General features: G+C 35.9%; 1 long non-coding RNA gene across 4 annotated transcripts; it reads right to left on the bottom strand.

Annotated features, from left to right (window-relative positions):
* Positions 1 to 6166: 6166 nt before the first annotated feature.
* On the bottom strand, positions 6167 to 21505 carry LOC132182452 (uncharacterized). Of its 4 annotated transcripts, none has more exons than XR_015912043.1 (7): positions 10262 to 10503; positions 9568 to 9703; positions 9170 to 9314; positions 8921 to 8994; positions 7942 to 8248; positions 7126 to 7221; positions 6167 to 6725 (listed from the first exon to the last, which is right to left on the bottom strand). It is a non-coding gene; the product is annotated as an uncharacterized LOC132182452 (long non-coding RNA). The 4 variants fall into 4 exon arrangements; XR_015912044.1 differs by lacking the exons at positions 9568 to 9703; positions 10262 to 10503 and adding an exon at positions 21426 to 21505 and having other exon boundaries at positions 6168 to 6725; positions 7942 to 8051; positions 8124 to 8248; XR_015912045.1 differs by lacking the exon at positions 10262 to 10503 and having other exon boundaries at positions 9484 to 9572.
* Between the last annotated feature and the right edge of the window lie 924 nt (positions 21506 to 22429).

Below are 22429 nucleotides of genomic sequence, written 5' to 3' on the forward strand. Positions count from 1 at the left end.
TTTTTCTGTAATCGTTGTTGTGTTTTATTGTCTTTGTTGTTCTCTCTAGGTTACTGTCTCCCTGTTTTGACTTGATTTGATTTTGTGGAGGAGACTTTTGTGGCTAGTGTTTGGCCTTCAACGGCACCCATCCGGTTTACTGTAGTTCCTCTCCTACAACAATCACTTCATTGTGGTTATTGCCTTTACCGCAACGGACTCTTCACCGAGTTCTTTTGCATTTATCACTACCTTGTACAGCCCTGAAAAAGGCCCGGCTTGTATGTCACTGCCTGTTGTTTGGTCCTTTTAGGACCATATCAAAAATTTGTTATTCTGAATTTGAACTACTTTTACCTTTTAGGCTTGGTTGTCGGGGTGCCCACCCCTTATGTGGTCAACTAGTCTTGTAACCCGCTTTCTCTTATTTGATTAAAAAAAAAAAAAAAAAAAAAGGGGGCTATGCAACCCAACAAAAGCCCACAAAACAACCACACCAGTGTAGGTAAACAAAAATTAGAAGGAAATCCATCAAATGAATGACACGACCCTATAAATTCTTGGAACGAACACCAAGAAACTTGCCCACTAATTAAGGTAGTTAAACAATGCGCACTGGGGATGGCACAATCAAGAGGCACAAGAAGGGCCACACACCTCAAGAGGTCCATCAGCCCATTCTGAAGCCCAACAAAGAAACAATTGTAGTAGTACACTCGAAAGAGAATCACAACAACAGAGAAGACACTAATGAAGGTCGAATCAAAGCTAACTAATGAAAGGAGACTATAACAACCCAGAAAAAAGTACTGGCCATATCTGCGTTATTACCCTAAAAAGACTAGTCAATTTAGAATTTCCTTAGAATTCATTATAAAACACAGTTTCACCTAATAACTAGGAAATGTGGAACTTAGCACCCATTAATATCTTTATAAATTACTCACTCTATATGGCTACTTCTTATTTTCCCAATCTGAGATTGGAGTGTTACAAACTTTCCCTCTTAAATTTCCGGTTTCCTTGTCATGGCCATGTCATACAGTGATCCAATACCACATGGCCTAGCATTACGAGGTGGCTCTAATACCATATATAATACTTCGTTCCAAGTCGTATGATATTATACGCTTTGGGCCTCAACTTGCTTGATTTTGTCATTGGGTTTACCCAAAATGGCTTATACTATTTAGAGAGAGCATGTTCTATATAAGCACATCCCATTTCGCACATCTAGGCAATGTGAAATACCACAATTACCCCCTCTTAAGACCCAGTGTCCTCGTTGGCGACCTTCATGGGTGTGTCCACATTCTGCCATCTAAAGCTGGGCTTCGGCTTAGATAGCATTTGTAACGACCTAGGGAAAAACGCTAACCACATATGCGCTATCACCCCAAAATAATTAGTTAATTTAGAGCTTACCTAAAATTTCTTATAAAGCCGAGTTCCACCTAGTAATATTAAGTCATGTGGTACTAAAGTACTGCATGATGTGGCCCTAACGAGGACGTCAGGAGTTTAAGAGAGGAAATTTGTAACACCTCGATCCTATATTGAGAAGATGAGGAATAGCCCACATAGAATATATTATTTATAAAAATAGCCATGAGTGCTAAGTCTAGAAACTCCAAATTAGGAAACTATAAGGAATTATAGGGGAACTCCAAAATGATTAATCCTTATGGGTGATAGCGTAAAGGTGACTAGCGTTTTTTCTTGAATCGTTATAGAGACACTAGCAAGGAATCTAGAGAACACCCTAGAAGATCAGCAACCAGATCAGAGAGCACCATAGATGGTGGTAAGGGCATCAAAAGCCCTAAAATTACAAGTGTTAAATATATTGGATAATATATTAGAAGCGGAAGAAAGAGAGAGAAGAGAGAGAGAGCGAAAGCACACAATGGACTACATTGTATTGACTCTAATCTTATAATAATAATGAATACAGAAACCTCTATTTATAGAGAGGCAAGTAACCTAATAGATTAAGGAAATGTAAACCTAGTAGAATAAGGAAAGGTAAACCTAGTAGAATAAGAAAACCTAAAGAAGTAAATAACAAGTAATATTCTTAACATCCCCCCTCAAACTCAATGTGTAAACTTGAGTTTGGATAAACGAAAAGGGAAAGAAAAAGGAATTCGCCGAAAAAGCTGCTTGTGCCGAAACAATTGCCGAAGTAACGCCATAAAAGTTGTTAAGGACCCGTGGATTCTGCCTGAATTTGAGCAATGCATTTAAGCTGGAGCTTGGTTCACTTAGTGGATTCTGCCTGAATTTGAAAACCATATACTAGCAATGAAGAAGCTTGCCTAGTCGGCTTAGAAAAGCAAGGCCGGTTAAAAGGGGCTTGTTTGGCCCGTAACCCTTGGACTGTCTCGCCTGATCGGCTGAGCTAAAGTCTGACCCAAAAATTCTAGCTAGTAGATTGTCTCGCCTGGTCGGCTGAGATAAGCAGGGCCGGTTGAAGAGGCTAATCATGTCTGAAACCCTTGGACCGTCTCGCCTAGTCGGCTGAGATAAGTAGGCCCGATTGAAGAGGCTAATCATGTCTGAAACCCTTGGACCGTCTCGCCTTGTCGGCTGAACTAAAGTCTGACTAGTAGACCGTCTCGCCTGATCGGCTGAGATAAGCAGGGCCGGTTGAAGAGGCTAATCATGCCTGAAACCCTTGGACCGTCTCGCCTTGTCGGCTGAACTAAAGTCTGGCCCATCTAACTAGTAGACCGTCTCGCCTATTCGGCTGAGCTAAGTAAGGAGAAAAATGGCCGGTTGAAGAGGCTATTCAGTGACCGGTGATGGCGGCATTTGACAAGGCATAAGTGGGCCAGTTGAAAGGGGCTTCTTTGGCCCGAAAACCCATGGACCTAAGGAAAGATTGGTCTGACCCGAGAGTGCCATCCGCAAGAAGAATGAACCGGATTGAATTGCGCCAAAGAATAGGCTATAAAACCGAATTGAACAAGCATAAACCAACTTGAACCGCATAAAACAAACGCCTAAATTTGAAGAAGAGTCTTGTTTTCTGCCATATAGAGATGCCAAAAGCAAAAATAGACCACAAATTTGAAATCAGGACGAAAAATTGAGTAGGAAACACCTGGTCAACTTTTTCAGTGGTCAAAGTCAACGGTCAACAGTCAAGTCAACACTACAAAAGTCAACCATGTCAAGGTGCTGACGTGGCAGATAGGGCTGACGTGGTGCATAGAGCTGACGTGGCTCTGATGACGTGGCTATGATGACGTGGCAATTAGGGCTGACGTGGCAATGATGATGTGGCAATCAGGGCTGACGCATGGCACGTGGGTGCGATGGCGCGTGTGGCACACGCGTGAACGGAGGAGGCTTGTCCTGGCGCGTGGATCTAACGCGCGGAACTTCTGGGGGCGCGTGGAGGTGCGTGCAGCGTCGTATGGAGGATATGGGACTTGTTCTGGAATCACCGAGATGAAAGCTATCGATCGGTGGCCTTGGAGAAGTGATCGAACCACCGTGGCGGCTGGTGGCGGAAGGGCAGTGGCGGAATTGCCAAAAATTTGGGCGGCGCGTGAGGGCGCGTGGAAGCTCCAATGGGGCTGTGTGCGGCGGATCTAGGACGGTTGTCTTCCGGGTTTTCAAGCGGTATAGTGATACACTGAAAACCTCGAGGAGAAGATAAAGAACCGTGAGGAGCAGAGAGAATGATTCGCCGTATAACACTGGCGGCGCCGGAAAACGTCAAAGACGTTTATTGGAGGCCACAGAAAGGTGGCTCTGATACCATATTAAATATATTGGATAATATATTAGAAGCGGAAGAAAGAGAGAGAAGAGAGAGAGAGCGAAAGCACACAATGGACTACATTGTATTGACTCTAATCTTATAATAATAATGAATACAGAAGCCTCTATTTATAGAGAGGCAAGTAACCTAATAGATTAAGGAAATGTAAACCTAGTAGAATAAGGAAAGGTAAACCTAGTAGAATAAAAAAACCTAAAGAAGTAAATAACAAGTAATATTCTTAACAACAAGAAAACCACATAAAAAGGAAAAAAAAATACAAAAAAAAAATAAAAGTAGCAGCATTGGTGGAAGGGCAGGGCGAGAGAAGGTAGAATGGACGCGGTTGAATGCCGGCGTGTGTAAGCCATTCACTAGTGAGTAAGCATTGCTGGTAAGGCTTTTTACCACCTAGGCTTAGACTCTTAGTGGCCTCGTCCTTTTTAGTTTTTACCATAGATTAGATATATCCATTCACCTAATTATTTTCTCCTTAAAAAAAAAAAAAAAAAGAGTAAATAAGATTCATCAAAATTTTTCATTTACATCATAATTAATTGTTCGCTTAGATGAGAAGGCACTTCTCTTAACATTTGTCCAACTGTACCCACAATCTTAAATTCCAAGTACTTGGAGGAGATATGATCCAGAAATAGTGTATATCAAGTATTTTCTTTTTTGCTGCATGGAATCTCTCCGAGACTTCTAACCAACCAACTTCAATGTCATATCCAATTATTTGACGGGATTTTACTTCTATTATGGTCCAACCTTACTGTTTGGCCGTGGACCTAATGCTTGGTCTATCAACCAACTAACCCAAAACTTTTAAACAGTACTTTCATACTAAATCCCTTCTCAAGTCACGACACTAACCGTCGCTATAATTTCTAACACGAGACTTTACACATAAAGGAGCCGGGTGGAAGAAATAATATTAGCGGGAAAACCTCCAATTACACTTTCTTGTTAGTTTTTGCATCATGTTTTCTTAACCTACATCAAACTATGCACAACAAACCAATTGGAAACTTGTAAAGGAAACTATTATATGAGATATTGTTTTTGTTGTTTCCACCTTTTTGCAGTAATCTCATATGAGGAATCTTAAGTGTCTCATCTGCTCAATGAGGAGGTCGCATCACAAAGTTTTAGTTTAAATTGAATTCTATCAAATTATTATAGTTTAGTCAATTAAATTGATGAGAAATGTGAGACACTAATTCTATCTAACTTTCATCTAATAAGATTAATGTAGCAATTTCAACTAACCATTGATTTTTTATTTGTTATTTTTTATTTTTAAGAGTAATTGTTTCATTGGGTTCTTTTATTCCAAACTGGACCATATTCAAGGCAAGTAAGAAAATAAAATGCAGCGAGCAATAATAACTGAAGTCCCTAACAATAAAAAGGTAAAAAAATTGTAGAGCATTGCTGATATAACCGTAAAAAGAATAAAAATTAAACAAAATTATGTAATGCAAAACAATGCCATAACAAATATATATCTATAACCCTTGCAAAATGCAGCTAACCATGCACAGGTCCAGGTGTCACCATCACCGGACTCGGCTGATTAATTGGCGCTGCCGGCGGAGGAGGTGAGCTTGGGCTTGGGTTTGGGTTAGGTGGACTGGGCTGGTTGAAGATGTTAGGTCAGGGAATGGATATGGGTTAGGTGAGCTTGGTGGGGTAAAGCTGGGGTTGGGGAAGGCCACGGGAGGAGAAGATGAAGAAGAGTGGCAAGAGTCACCAAAGCATTTGTGGGTATTCTGGAGGGTGTGGGGGAGAAGCCCAAATCCCAGAACAAGGCCGAGAACCACCAACACCGTGACAATGAAGATGAAGAAGATCTTTGTAGCTTTACCCACATAACACATTTCTTTTTTCTTTTTTCCCAAAGATTTGGGCTTGGGAAACTCTGAATCTGAGATGGGTATTGAGGTTGGGTTGCTTTCGGTAAATGGTAGCAGACGAAGGAGAGAGAGTGAGGATTAGTTGGTCTGTCATTGCCATATCTTCATGATATTTGAACCAACTCCAAAGACCAAACACAACTTAACAGCTTATCCAAGCTCAAACTGATAACCCATCAAATCATTTCTCTGTGGTTAACTTTCTTCCTCTTGTATTCAATCGTTCCTTAATTTCCATTTTATTATTTTTTAGCCCAAAATGACAATATTAATGATAAAAACATTGATGAGCTTGGCTGTTTCAGCCACGCAAATCAAATTAGCCATGGCGGCAAATTACAAATATATAGTTGGAGGCCAAAACGGTGGGTGGGATACAACAGCCAGACTCACTTTTATATGCCAACAATCACTTTATTTCTATGTAAACACGATTCTGCTCGTTATGATTTGAATTAAATTCACAGTTTTCCAGTATGCACCAAACCATGATGTGCTTGAAAGAAGATTGTGGAGAAACTCTGTTTTGGTTGCATTAACCAAAACAATTAGTTGTTATTATATTTATAACCAAAGAAGCTAAGAGCTCGTTACAATAAGTGCAGAAAACTAAATAAAATACAAGAGGAAAGTTTACAAGTAGGCTATTAAGTGGAAGACACAATTAAGCAAAACCACCAGCTTCTTCGGTGACACCCTCTGGTTCCTACAATCCTACTCCTACTCCAGAAAGTACTTCGGCTTCCTCCCCAACACAAGCGCCAGAATCCACTCCTACAAATACAATGCTCCCTCATCGCCATCTGAGTCGCCTTTGGGTAGTTCTGCATCATCATCTATTATTCCTTCAACCCAATCCACTTGAACCTCTTCGACTGGATCTTCCCAACTGAACCACCATCCTCATCAGCTCACAAAGGTCAAAGGGAGTTTTCTTGTCAACATCCTAATGGGATTCAGCATCATAATGGTGATGCTTCAGGCATAACAATCATCAGATAAATTCTTCGTGAGCAATGCTGTTGAGTGATTTCTGTGGCCAAGTTTTATTTTACCTGATGCATTTGGGAGACAAGTTCATGACAAAAGTGTTCAATATTCAATTATGAATAAATTTCAAATTCAAAACAGAACGAAGGACCTCCAAAAAAGCATATGATAAATGAACCCCAGTCTACCCATTTTAAAGTTGGACTTTCCTTTTCGTTTATCAGAAAGAAAAGGAAAAAAAAAATTCTAACAAATCTACTTTCTTTGAGGTCCTCTGCAAATATTCATAAGCAACTGCTCAAAAACAAGATGGCCTAAAAGCTGAAGGGGCCTACACAAAAAAAATGCTTACAAAGAGGCAAATTAACATGGGCTAAATAGACTAAAAAATTATATCAGAAGAATCCTAAGAACCAGCTGGAGAACTATCAACTGGAGAATTATATGATTTCTGAATCAATGTACCTGGAATATATTCCTATTTCTTGAAGTAACAGCGCACCAACTTCTCTATGTCCGCCTTGAGCCTCTGCTTCTCATCACGAAGCTCATTCTTCTCGCCTGCACAAGAAAAGGGAAAGCTAATATTACACCTTCACATCCAGTTACCAATACAAATATGGTGGTTCTTCAGCCAGGGATGATAAGATGAAATGCAGATGAAACCGCAGTTTCTAAATGAAGGAATGCTATTTTACTTAATTGTTGCTCAATTGAATTAGTTTACATGTATCATCAAGAAACTTTAGGATACTATTTGAATTTCTTCTATCATAGGATCCATGCTATCTTTTCTTAAGAAATAGTTATTTACTATGTAGGAACAGGAATCAATCTTAAGTACACTGCAATCATAAGATCCGCATAACCCACACTCATGACAACTTCAATCATTTCACAGTATATTCTGGAATACCAAAATTACTTTAATATTAAACAAACGAATATAGCTTGATAAGATTACCAAAGAATTTGAAGATAAGAAGTCTGGATGTTTTACCTAACAACCATCCCTGTATTCTTCTGGAAATTCTTCAGAAGCGGATAGATCATCAAGAATGATGAAGTAAACCTCAAGAGTAGAGCAAAAATTTAAACACAGGCATGGGCAACACAAACACACACATGTAAATTGGATGGATATAAACCAAAATATCCATTTGCAAAATGATATAGTCTTTTCGACTCGCTGTACACACTCACATTGAACACAGAAAGATGGGCATAGAATTGAACTAATATTCATGGACAAGTAGGGAAAGCAAGGAAGGTATATAGTACCAAACAAGAGTGAGAACTCCATCAGCACATAATATAGTTCTTGTCCAACCAGCCAATTGTCAATGGATCTTCATAATAGTGTAACAAATTGGGCGACTGCAAGTGTATGCCTGAGATTAATGAATGAGGAAGTGGGAATATGAATGATTAGGGAGGAAAAATAAATAAATAAAAGTATGTACCTTTTATCATCGAAATTTTTTACCACTCTGCTATCGATAATGCACCATAGGAAGGAATTGAGCAAACTAGCCCAAAAGGCTGATTTTTCAAGCACTGCGTACACAATATTTCAGCTGTAGCTTTCCTGCAAATAACTATTGACATTAAAAATATTATATAGACAATCAAGCATACAATATTTACAAAATCTGCATGTAAATAACTTGCCACAGCAAGCAGAACGGAATTTGAATTTGTTTCTTAATGCTTACTCCCAAATACTTGTTTCTCCGAACCATAAAATAACTTGAACTTTCGCATTACTTCTGTTGAGACGCTAATCACTGACTAAAATTACCCATTTATATATCACAATATTTACAAAATCAGATTAATCTAAATAGTCGGAATAAGATTAATGAAAGTGTCACAGTCACACTATAAACTGAACTACTCATAAGGTTTTGAATAAGATATGCTTTTCTTCTTCGATCAAGAGTTGAATACGGAAAAAATATGTTTATTTTAGATTCAAGCTTCTTTTCTCGTCCATCCTAAGTATATCATTCCATCCAGCTTGAAAGTGATATCACTATGATCCAGGCTTTCAAAGGCATCAGTATCTAATATTTTAAATATTTAGCACATTAAAGAAAATTAACAATCTGAATCTTCAACACACTGAATTTATAAAAGCCTGTTTAGATATAACAAATCCTTGAATATAAATTCCAAAGAATAAATGGAAAGGCAGCACTAACAAAAGCACTGCACTAACAATAGATTCATAAACAGAGTAGTTGAAGCAACTAATTACACTTGAAGACAAGTAAGCATTCCTTGCAGACCCGGTCAGAAAAAGAGTGTGACAAGTGTAATCGGAATCAGGAGCTGCATCAGAGAGCTGCATCAGGATTCTTGATCATGTCTTCCAATGTTCTAAATGCTGATAAAAGGTGCTCAACAAATTGTAGGCAGAATTTTATTTAAAAATGCAAACCATGGTTAATTAAATGTCCCCTTTTCACAGGCAGAGCTGGTTGTCATTCTTACAACATTTACTCACCCGATCTTCCTCATCCTGGAAGTGCTTTGTATATTGTCCATTGTTTTGTCTACAAATGAGGCTGACATATATGAGCAAATTGCATAAATCCCCAAAATGAATCTACACCAATTTCATGAATTGATGTTTTTCTACGCATATCTCCCTGACCATAAAAAAAAAACAAAAAGTAAACTCAACAATAACTCAAAATTTTCCAATGAGAACAGCAAAAAGGTAAAAAATCAATCCATGAACAGAATGAGTTGCAGTCAGACTCCAGTAACAATAATAATAAAAAGAACATATCTGAGCAAATTGCAACATTTACTCACCCGATCTTCCTTAGCATGGAAGTCCTCTGTATATTGTCTACTGGTGTGGCTGACATATCTGAGCAAATTGCAACATTTACTCACCCGATCTTCCTTAGCATGGAAGTCCTCTGTATATTGTCTACAAGTGCGGCTGACATATCTGAGCAAATTGCATAAATCCCCCCAAAGAATCTCACACTCATTTCATGAATTGATGCTTTTTTAGTGCTTGTCTCTCCTGACCATCAAAAAACCAAATAATAAACTCAACAAAAACTCAAAACTTTCCAACGAAAACAGTAAAAAGGTAAAATCAATCCATGAACAAAGAGAGTTGCATTTAGACTCCAGTTACAATCATAATAAAAAGCATCTGTCTAAATATGCATTTGATTATGAGAAAACCCAGAGTTGCACAAAATTTTCAATGAGTTTTTATGAACATTTGAGACGGGAAAGACTTTCCTGGTCTATCATAAGTGGTTTATCCAATATGTGATGCTACTATTTGTAGAATATAAATTTCAAATGGAAATGCAAGAAACATTTAAAAAACAAAAAAAAAAAAAAAGAAACAATGTATTAGGTACGTAGGAATGCCATTGAGGTGACAGATAGGAAACAATACTGAAAATTTGAGAGCTTTGCGCAAATCTGATTGTCTATTCTTAAATCCTTTTTTTTTTGTTCCATGCTACAGTTGGTTCTACATACGAAATCAAATAATATATATCAAAATCCTAACAGAGTAAAACGAGATGAACAAGAAGAAGAAGAAGAAGAAGAAGAAAATTACCGTCTAATTGGTGACTCAAAACCTCTGATTCGAAAAGTGTGGGACGTGAGCAATTTTTGGCCAATCCTCTCCTATTCATCGTTCACATCTTTTCTCCAAGTGAGGACACTCCACAATACTCAATTCACGTAAAGAGGTGAGGCGGCGAATACCTTCAGGCAATGATATCAGTCCAGGGCAGTTCTCAATGTAAAGCCTCCGAAGGGAATTGAGGTCACCTATCCACTCCGGTAAAGACACCAAACTAGGGCAGTCATTAATGAAAAGAGATTGCAAAGTGGTAACATGTCTAATCTCTGTTGGGAGAGACACCAAGCTTATAACTTTTGATATCCGTAGTTGACGAAGTGCTGTGGGTCCAAGGCAATGTGCACCCTCGTCATCCTCATTGCTGATAAGTTCCATGTAGTCTTCAATCCACAGTTCTTCATGTTGGCTGCCAACAAGGTTTTTTCCTACTTAAGATAAGATTTTGATTAAACAAAATGGAGCAAGTCCTACAAAGATTTATCTAGATGGTTCTCCATCCATCTAGAAGGTTCTTTACAAAAATTATTCTAGATGGTTCTCCATCCATCTAAAAGGTTCTTTACAAAAATTATTTTAAATGGTTCTCCATCCATCTAGAAGGTTCCCTTCAAGATTTATCTAGATGGTTCTTTATCCATCTAGAAGGTTCTCTTCAAGATTTATCTAGATGAATCTCTATCCATCTAGAAGGTTTTCAATTTGTCTTCATCATCTAGAGGGTTCTACCTTGGAGGCCAAGTTCATTCATCTAGAAGATTCTAACTTGGGGGCTAAGATCATCATCTAGATGGTTCTAACTTTGGCTATAAATAGCCAAGGGGTCTTGAGAAGTTTCACGGAAAAAACTGCATGTGCACTGCACATGATTAAATTTCCGTCAGAGAAGACGGTGGTGATTAACAAATGGGCTACATTGATAAAATTTGAAATTTTGTTAAGGTAAATTGTAAATTTTAAAACATTAAAAGTCAAATTAAAAAATGGGTGAAACTTAGGGAGGACAGAGTACCATATCGATACAACCAGAAAACGGTCAAACAAGGAAAGAATCGAGTAACCAACGGAAATTGGTCAATAAGTTGACCCCCATTAAGAGAACCAAAGCCGTCGTTATATGAACTGAAGTTTGCATTAAACAGTTTTCGTCAAATGGTTGGATAACAAGGACCATTTTGAATGAATAGTCATCTCATAAATCTTCATGATACTTTCTGTATCCAAGAGATCAGTGAGGGGTGACTTTTTTTTGTTTTTATTATTTTTTATTTTTTATTTGAGGGATAAAACTACAATTTCATAAGGGCAGCAAACCTAAGTCATTAGTTATACCACATGTCAATTGCCGATTGGATATGAAGTCAATTCGGGTTTGTATCTGACTTGTTAAATTAACTAGCTTAGAACCCGCGCTACACGACGGGTTTTTTTTATTTTGCAATTTACTCAAAAAAAAATTAGCTACAAAAAATGACAAATGTTCATAAGATCCTTTTAAACCATAGTTTTACTCAATACATAGATTAATCAATGACACCACTTCTCCTCCACTACACAATCCATTATGGTAAACTTTTGTCTTTCAGGAGTTGAACTTTCTCCTCATAAACAATTTTTTTGAGAAATTTTTCTATTACACTGACAGAAATAAAGAAGTATTCTAAAATATATGAGCATATTGATATTTGATTACAGTTATGTTTACTATGTAGTAGAATTTTTCATTAAGAAACAACGATTGGAAAATTGAAAGAACTATTCTAGAAAAAAAATATATATATATAAAAGAACTGTAGTATAATTTTTCATTGAGAAACAACAATGCAAATCTTTCTCTCTCTCTCTCTCTCTCTCTCTTGTCTTTTCTGAATTGATTGTGAAATTTACAAAGGAACATTAAGATATAAATAGAAAGTAAGAGAAGAAAAAAAAAATTAGAAAAAAATATAAGGGACAAAAACAAAAATGGAAGAACATAAGCACCGAAAATAAAGATAAAAAAACCGAATAAAATGAAAATACTAATATAATTGAAAATAACTATTCTACTCTTCATTGAGAATAGTATAATTTTTCATTGAGAAACAACGATTGAAAAATTGAAAAGAACTATTCTTGGAAAAAAATAAAATAAAGAAAAGAAATCACTAAGAAACAACGATAAGAAACTCTCTCTACCTCTCTCTTGTAGTCCTGTCTTTTTCCTGATTTGAGTGTGAAATTGACAGATGAACATTGAGATATAAATAGAAAGCAAGAGAAGAGAAAAATAAAAATAAACAGAGAGAGAAAAAGAGAATTTCGGAACCTTTTGTTTTCTTCATTAAGATAATTAAATATATTACAAATAAAACTCATACATTTTAATTGTCTCATATTGAGATATAAACATAAAGTAAGAGAAGATAAAAAGAAAATTAAATAAAGAGAGAGAAATAGAGAATTTGAAAACCTTATATTTTCTTCATTAAGACAATTCAATGCATTACAAATAAAAAATCAAAAAATCGGTTCAAACATAAATTATGGGAGAGAGAAAGATTTAAGACATTTAAGTGGAGATAGAGGAAGAGAGAGAGACCTACGGATTTATGGGAGAGAGAGTTAAGACAAAAAAAAAAAAAAAAAATTAGGACCCGTGTCACAATTCTACGCTCTCTCTTTGAGCCAAAACTCGGCTTTTATATATGATGATGATGAATATATATAATAATATATCTCACATTGAGATATAAAGATAAAGCAAGAGAAGATAAAAAGAAAATTAAATAAAGAGAGAGAAACAGAGAATTTGAAAACCTTTTGTTTTTTTCATTAAGACAATTCAATGCATTACAAATAAAAAATCAAAAAATCTGTTCAAACAGAAATTATGGGAGAAAGAGAGAGAGAGAGATTTAAGACATTTAAGTGGAGATAGAGGGAGAGAGAGAGAGAGAGACCTACGGATTTATGGGAGAGAAAGTTGAGACAAAAAAAAAAACATGGAGTTAGGAGGACACGTGTCGCAATTCTAAGCACTCCCTACGTCAAAACTCAGCTTTTATGGGAGAGTGAGAGTTAGCACAATTAATTAAAAAAAAAAAATGAATTCAGATATAAAATTATGGGATAAAGATTTAAGACATTTAAGTAGAGATAGAGGGAAAGAGAGAGAGAGACAAAATTATGGGAGAGAGAAATAGTTAAGACACTTAAACTATATAATTAGTTTAGAGAGAGAAAAGAAAAGGTTCAAACATAAAATTATATTAAAAAAAACAGTTGAAACAAAAATTATGGGAGAGAGAGATTATGGGAGAGTGAGAGTTAGCGCAATTAATTAAAAAAAAAAAAAACGAATTCAGATATAAAATTTTGGGAGAGAGATTTAAGACAATTAAGTAGAGATAGAGGGAGAGAGAGAGAGAGAGACAAAAAACGGTTGAAATACAAATTATGGGAGAGAGTTAGCACAATTAATTAAAAAAAAAAAAGATGATTGAAACACAAATTATGGGAGTGTGAGAGTTAATACAATTAATTGTCTTAAACCATAGAATTAGTTTAAGACATTTAAGTGGAGAGAGAGAGAAAGAGAGAGAGAGAGAGAGAGAGAGAGAGAGAGACAAAAAAAACGTTAGCACAATCAATTAAAAAAAAAATGAATTCAGATATAAAATTATGTGAGAAAGATTTAAGACATTTAAGTGGAGATAGAGGGAGAGAGAAATAGTTAAGACACTTAAACCATATAATTAGTTTAGAGAGAGAAAAGAAAAGGTTCAAACATAAAATTATATTAAAAAAAACGGTTGAAACAAAAATTATGGGAGAGAGAGAGATTATGGGAGAGTGAGAGTTAGCGCAATTAATTTTTTTTTTTAAAAAAAAAAACGAATTCAGATATAAAATTATGGGAGAGAGATTTAAGACAATTAAGTGGAGATAGAGGGAGAGGGAGAGAGAGAGAGAAAAAAAAAAAACGGTTGAAACACAAATTATGGGAGAGAGTTAGCACAATTAATTAAAAAAAAAAAAAAAACGATTGAAACACAAATTATGGGAGAGTGAGAGTTAGCACAATTAATTGTCTTAAACCATAGAATTAGTTTAAGACATTTAAGTGGAGGATAGAGGGAGAGAGAGAGAGAGAGAGAGACAAAAAGCGTTAGCACAATTAATTAAAAAAAAAAAAAGAATTCAGATATAAAATTATGTGCGAAAGATTTAAGACATTTAAGTGGAGATAGAGGGAGAGAGAAATAGTTAAGACACTTAAACCATATAATTAGTTTAGAGAGAGAAAAGAAAAGGTTCAAACATAAAATTATATTAAAAAAAACGGTTGAAACAAAAATTATGGGAGAGAGAGAGATTATGAGAGAGTGAGAGTTAGCGCAATTAATTAAAAAAAAAAAAAAAAACGAATTCAGATATAAAATTATGGGAGAGAGATTTAAAACAATTAAGTGGAGATAGAGGGAGAGAGAGAGAGAGAGAGACAAAAACCGGTTGAAACACAAATTATGGGAGAGAGTTAGCACAATTAATTAAAAAAAAAAAAACGATTGAAACACAAATTATGGGAGAGTGAGAGTTAGCTCAATTAATTGTCTTAAACCATAGAATTAGTTTAAGACATTTAAGTGGAGATAGAGGGAGAGAGAGAGAGAGAGAGACAAAAAACGGTTGAAACACAAATTATGGGAGAGTGAAAGTTAACACAATTAATTAAATGTCTTAAACTATATAATTAGTTTAAGACATTTAAGTTGAGATAGAGGGAGAGAGAGAGAGAGAGAGACGTGGGAGATGGAGTTAAGAGGACATGTGTCGCAATTCTAAGCATTCCCTACGTCAAAACTCGGCTTTTATATATATATATATGATGATAAAGATAATTTTAAACAGATATAGCTCATCCCATAAATCTTGATGATATCTAAGGATTTATTTGTTTACTACGACTACACTCGTAAAGGCTTCAAGATAAATAAGTAATTTTTCTTTTTCTTTTCTTTTCTAATTAAATAAAATATGATAAGGTCTTTTATTGTAGTCTTTACCGATCAAGATCCCCTACAATGGAGAACTTTCTCCATTTATCTTTTCCTTGGGCAAAGGGCTTTCTCTATTTTTCTCCGATTCCCACTATCCAAGTATAGAGACAAGAAAATTACAGATGATTTGAAAAGGAGAAAGCAACATGACATCCCCTCCCAGGATAACTTTGATCGTCTGAAAGTAGGCATAAACTGTCTTGGATTCTCAACCTTTCCGACCTTGTAGGCAGGGCCGGCTCAATGGCTAGGCCATTGAGACGGTCGCCTAGGGCCCCCAATTAGTAAGGCCTAAAATCTTTTTTAATATGGCCCAAATAAATTTTTAATAAGGCCTAAAAAAATTTTTAATTTTATTTTAACTTAAGGCCTAATTTTTTTTTAAATAAGGCCCAAAATTTTTTCCCATAAAAATTTAAGGCCTCTAAAATAAGGCCCCAATATAATAAGCTCATTGTAAAATAAGACCAATTAACCCAAAAAAATAAATATGTCGCATCAATTTTTTTGGGCAACTAGTTAAAAGTTAAACTTAAAAGTCATGAAACAATAATGAGAATGAAAATAATAATAATATTATAAAAATATAATAATATTATTAAAATAAATATTATTTAATTAATATTTAAAATTTAAAAAAATAAGATCCAACTTCAAAATTTCGCCTAAGGCCCCCAAATACATTGAGCTGGCCTTGCTTGTTGGGCAACCACTCAACTCAAATTGTGAAATTGTAAAATTATAAAATTAGCCGTCACTTTAGCTATCACTATTAGATGCTGCATGTACTTTAATTTATTATTTTATCTAATGGTAATTTTCATTGTGGTTAGAGACTCAATGCTTACGAGAATGTGTATAGCACATTTCTTATCCCCATTCCAGTCGTTTGCATTTGCCCAATTCTAGTAGGAAGTATCATTGCTGGTAAGGCTTTTTACCACCTAGTCCTTTTTAGTTTTTACCATATATTAGATATATCCATTCACCTAATTATTTTCTCCTTAAATTAAAAAAAAAAAAAAATAGTAAATAAGATTCATCAAAAAATTTCACTTACATCATAACTAATTGTTCGCTTAGATGAGAAGGCACGTCTCTTAACATTTGCTACATGGAATCTCTCTAAGACTTTTAACCAACCAACTACAATGTTATATTGAAGTATTTGATGGGATTATATTTCTATTATGGTCCAACCTTATTGTTGGGCCGTGGACCTAATGCTTAGTTCATCGATCAACCAACCAACCCAAAAACTTTTAAACAATTTTGCATTGAATTCCATCGTAAGTCACGCTACTAACTGTCTCCATAATTCCAAACATGAGACTTTACACATAATGTAGTCGGGTGCAAAAAATAATATTAGCGGGAAAACCTCCAAATACACTTCCTTGTTAGTTGTTGAATCATGTCTTCTTAACCTTAGATCAAACTATGCACAACAAACCAATCACAAACTTGTAAAGGAAACTATTATATGAGATAATTGTTTCGTTGTTTCCACCTTTTCACAGTAATCTCATATGAGGAATTTTAAGAGTCCCAACTACTGAATGAGGAGGGCCACATCACAAAATTTTGATTTAAATTGAATTCAATGAAATTATTACAATGTAGTCTGTTAAATTGATTAGAAATGTGAGACACTAATTCTATCAAACTTTCATCTAATAAGATTAATGTAGCAATTTCAACTAATAAGAGTAATTGTTTCAATGGGCTCTTTTATTCCAAACTGGACCATAATTAAGGCAAGTAAGAAAATAAAATGCAGCAAGCAATGATAACTGAAGTCCCTAACAATAAAAAGGTAAAAAAATTATAGAAAATTGCAGGGATAACCGTAAAAAGAATAAAAATTAAACAAAATTATGTAATGCAAAACAATGCCATAACAAATATACATCTACAACCCTTGCAAGATGCAGCTAACCATGCACAGGTCCAGGTGTCGCCATCACCGGAATCGGCTGATTAATTGGCGCTGCCGGTGTAGGAGGTGAGCTTGGGCTTGGGTTTGGGTTAGGTGGACTGGGCTGGTTGGAGATGTTGGGGTCAGGGCATGGATATGGGTTAGGTGGGCTTGGTGGGGTAAAGCTTGGGTTGGGGACGGCCACCGGAAGAGAAGATGAAGAAGAGTGGCAAGAGTCGCCGGAGCATTTGTGGGCCTTTTGGAGGCTGTGGCGGAGAAGCCCAAATCCTATAACAAGGCCGAGAACCACCAACACCGTGACAATGAAGATGAAGAAGATCTTTGTACCTTTACCCACATAACACATTTCTTCTTTCTTTTTTTCCCAAAGATTTGAGCTTGGGAAACTCTGAATCTGAGATGGGTATTGAGGTTGGGTTCCTTCTGGTAAATGGTAGCAGACGAAGAAGGGAGAGAGAATGAGGGTTAGTTGATCTGTCATTGCCATATCTTCATGATACTTGAACCAACTCCAAAGACCAAACACAACTAAACAGCTTATCTTCATTCTCAAAGGGTTCTCTCCTTTTCCCTCTACTCTACCTGTATATATACATGATTCCTGTGATTAGCTCAAACTGAAAACCCATCAAATCATTTCTCTGTGATTAACCTTCTTCTTTTTGTATTCAATTTTATTACTTTTTAGCCCAAATTGACATTAATGCTAAAAACAATGATGAGCTTGGCTACTCCAGCCACGCTAATCAAATTAGCCATGGCGGCAAATTACAAATATATAGTTGGAGGCCCAAACGGTGGGTGGGATACAAGTACAACCACCAGACTCACTTTTATATGCCAACAATCACTATATTTCTATTTAAACATGATTCTGCTTGTTATGATTTGAATTAAATTCACAGTTTTCCAGTATGCACCAACAATAATAAGTTGGTGCATACTGGAAACTCTGTTTTGGTTTCATTAACCACAACAATAAGTTGTTCTTATATTTATAACCAAAGGAGGTTAGAGCTCTTTAAGTAGGCTAATAAGTGGAAGACACAAGTACGCAAAAAATGGAAAACAGAGGACATATATACGGCTGTGTCACTGTGTGGGTCTGCAGGCGCTCCTTGAATGCTGGAGCGAAGTGAGGCACAAATCATGGAAGTAGATTGAATCATGGGAGTTCGGCTGCTGTTGGCTGCTGTGTGTGCTGCCTCTAACAGTGCTTAAGGTTTCCAAGGCGAGTAACGCAATTCAGTCCTACAATGGTGGCACCACAGCCATCCCCTTCATCTGTGGAACAAAAGCGCCAAGGAATGAAGGTCGAGATAGACACTCTTGCATCATCAGCAGCTCCAGAAAGTACTTCTGATTCCTCACCAACATAAGCGCCAGAATCCACTCCTACAAATACAATGCTCCCTCCGTTGCCATCTGACTCGCCTTTGGATGGTCCTGCATCATCCTTTATTATTCCTTCAACCGAATCCACTCGAACCTCTTCAACTGAATCTTCAACTGAACCACCATCCTCATCAGCTCACAAAGGCAGTTCTCTTGTCAGCATCCTAATGGGTTTCAGCTTCGTAATGATGATGCTGCAGGCATAACAATCATCAGATAAATTCTTCGTGAGGACTGCTGTTGAGTGATTTCTGTGACCAAGTTTTTATTTTACCTGATGCATTTGGTAGACAAGTTCATGACAAAAGTGTTCAATATTAAATTACAAGTAAATTTCAAATTCAAAATAGAACGAACGACCTCCAAAAAAGCATATTATAAATGAATCCCAGTCTACCCATTTTTAAGTTAGACTTTCCTTTTTCGTTTGTCAGAAAGAAAAGGGAAAAAAAAAAAAATCCAACAAATTTTCTTTCCATGGAGGTCTTCTGCAAATATTCATAAGCAATTGGTCAAAAGCAAGACGGCCTAAAAGCTATAAGGTCCTACACAAAAAAAATGTTTACAAAGAGGCAAACATGGGATAAAAAAACTAAAAAAATTACATGAGAAAAATCCTAAGAATCAGCTGGAGAACTATTAACGGAAGAATTAGGAACCCTTAAAGGATTTGACTTTATATCTAACCCAAAATATGATTTCTGAATCAATGTACCTGGAATTCCTATTTCTTGAAACAATGTAGCCTTTTTTGAAGTCATAAAGCATATAATATACAAGCCATCATAATTCTAATCACAATGGAGAGAAGATTTGCCTCTATCTCTTGCTCTACCTCCTAGATTTGGAAACCAACCCTACACCAAGCATATTTTATTGTACACAACATCAGTAGAAATCCACAAGAAGTTCTAGTCACTATACTGTCTATACATAGATGTTGCACCTATTTACCTCTCGGACCCTAAGATACAAACACAGAAGCAATTGAAAACAATTACATAAAAAAACATAATAAAAGAAACACACTTGCCTTACAAAGTTACAAGTAACATGAAGCAAACCCTGGGTGTGTTCAATTCTAAGCAACTGGGCTCCAACTTCTCTTTGTCCGCGTTGAGCCATCACGAAGCTCATTCTTCTGGGCCTGCACAAGAAAAGGGAAAGCTAATATTATACCATCGCATCCAGTTACCAATACAAATATGGTGGTTCTTCAGCCAGGGATGATAAGATGAAATGCAGATGAAGCTGCAGTTTCTAAATGAAGTAATGCTATTTAACTTAATTGTTGCTGAATTGAATTAGTTTTACTTGTATCATCAAGAAACTTTAGGAGAATATTTGGGTTTCTTCTGCCTGCTATAGGATCCATGCTATCTTTTCTTAAGAAATGGTTATTTAGTATGTAGGAACAGGAATCAACCTTAAGTCGACTGCTAGCATAGGATCCGCATAACCCACACTTATGATAGCTTCACTCATTTCACAGTACATTCTGGAATACCAAAAGGGAGGCCCATCTTTCTGCCATCTTCTTCTTCTTGTTTTTCGTATTTCAAACAAGTCAGTAACAAGGCAACAGGCAAAGGAGAGCAGAGAACCAATATCATATCGATCACATGGGTAAAGTCCAGGTCAGTTACCACAAAATGGACTCACAGTAGACATCTGCACAACTTACAAAAAAAAAAAAAAAAAAAAAAAAAAGATGATTTTGGACTCAATTCTTTCAGTCGGCTCCAACAAATTTGCACTCCATAAAATTCTGAAAACATAAAAACTAATGTCATCAATTAATGATTAGGGAGGAAAAATTAATAAAAAAAAAGTATATACATTTTATCATATTAAAATTTGCAAATAATGCAATAGTACTCTGCTATCAATAGTCCACCACAGGAAGGAATTGTGAAAACTGGTCTCAAGCACGGCATGCATAATATTTCAGCCGTAGCTTTCCTGCAAATAAACATTGATACTAAAAACATTATCTATGGAAGTCCACTGTTAATCAAGCAAACAATATAAGGGCAAACTTACAATCCATTAATTTCACTGACTTTATCAGGGCAGAATCTGCATGTATAAAACTTGCCACAGCACTCAGCAGAGTTTGCAATTTCTTTCGTAGTTCTTACTCCCAAATACTTGCTTCATTGATCCATAAAACAACAAAGAACATTCAAGTAAATCTTCATAATTTGAAATTTCACCAGTTGTTGCTCCAGCATTCAAGTATATCATTCCATCCAGCATTGAAAGTGAGATCACTATGATCCATACTTTCATAGGCATCACTGTCTAATATTTTAAATTTGTAACACAAAAAATTAATAATAACAATTTGAATCTTCAACACACTAAATTTTATAAAGTATATTTAGATATAACAGAACCATGAATATAAATTGCAAAGAATATATGCAAAGGCAGCACTAACAATAGCACTGCACTAACAAAAGACACATAAACAGAGCAGTTGGCAAACATAATCTTCAATTCCAGTCGGTACCCTTGGAGCACAACAACCAATTTCACTTGAAGACAAGCAAGCAAGTTGAAGAACCTGCAAATGCAAAATACTAGTTAGATGGCTTTTAAGGACAGCTAGGACTCTTGATCATATCTTTCAAGTTCTAAATGCTGATAAAAAGTGTTCAACAAATTGAAGGCATAATACTAATTAAAAATGCAAAATTAACTGAATGTCCCCTTTTCACAGGCTCATTTCATTCTCATTCCTGCAACATTTACTCACCCGATCTTCCTCAGCATGGAAGTCCTCTATATATTGTCTACAAGTGAGGCTGACATATCTGAGCAAATTGCATAAACCCCCCCAAAAATTTTTTTGTTTTTGATAAGTAATGTTGTATAAATCAAAAGTGCAAAGGGGCACAACCCTATTACACGGGAAGTATAAAAAGAGAGCGCCTCGGAGTACCCATGAAAAAGAACCCTATGCTCATGATGAGCAACCGTGAAAGAAACCCAAACAAACCCAGCTACAAACCACAACAACCCTATGCTCACTATGAGCTCCCACAAAAAACCCCATAGTACAAAGGTAAACCCATCCAACAAAGAGCTACAAAGCCAATCCCCCCAAAAGAATCTCACACGCATTTCATGAATTGATGCTTTTTTAATGCTTGTCTCTGCTCACCATCCAAAAACCAAATAATAAACTCAACAAAAACTCTAAAATTTCCAATGAAAACAGTAAAAATGTAAAATCAATCTATGAACAGAGAGAGTTGCAGTTAGACTCCAGTAACAATAATAATAAAAAGCATCTGTCTAAATCTACATTTGATTATAAGAAAACCCAGAGTTAAGCAAAAATGTTATTGGATTTTTATGAAAATTTGGGACGGGAAAGACTTTCCTGGTCTATCATAAGTCTTTTACCCAATATGTGATGCTACCATGTGTAGAATATAAATTTCAAATGGAAAGGCAAGAGACAATTTTAAAAAAAAAGAAAAAAGAAAAAAGAAACAAGATATTAGGCACGTAGGAATGCCATTGAAGTGAAAAATACAAACAATACTAAAAATTTGAGAGCTTTGAGCAAATCTGATTGTCGGCAAGGTGTCTATTCTTAAATCCATTTTTTTTTTTTTTTTTAATTTTTTTTATGTTCCATGCTACAGTTGGTTCCACAAATGAAAATGAAATCAAATAATATATATCAAAACCCTGACAGAGTAAAACGAAGATGAACAACAAGAAGAAGAAAATTATCGTCTAATTGGTGGC

The sequence above is a fragment of the Corylus avellana genome, chromosome 5 (assembly GCF_965113065.1).
Source record: "Corylus avellana chromosome 5, dhCorAvel1.hap1.2, whole genome shotgun sequence".
Lineage (NCBI taxonomy): Eukaryota > Viridiplantae > Streptophyta > Magnoliopsida > Fagales > Betulaceae > Corylus > Corylus avellana.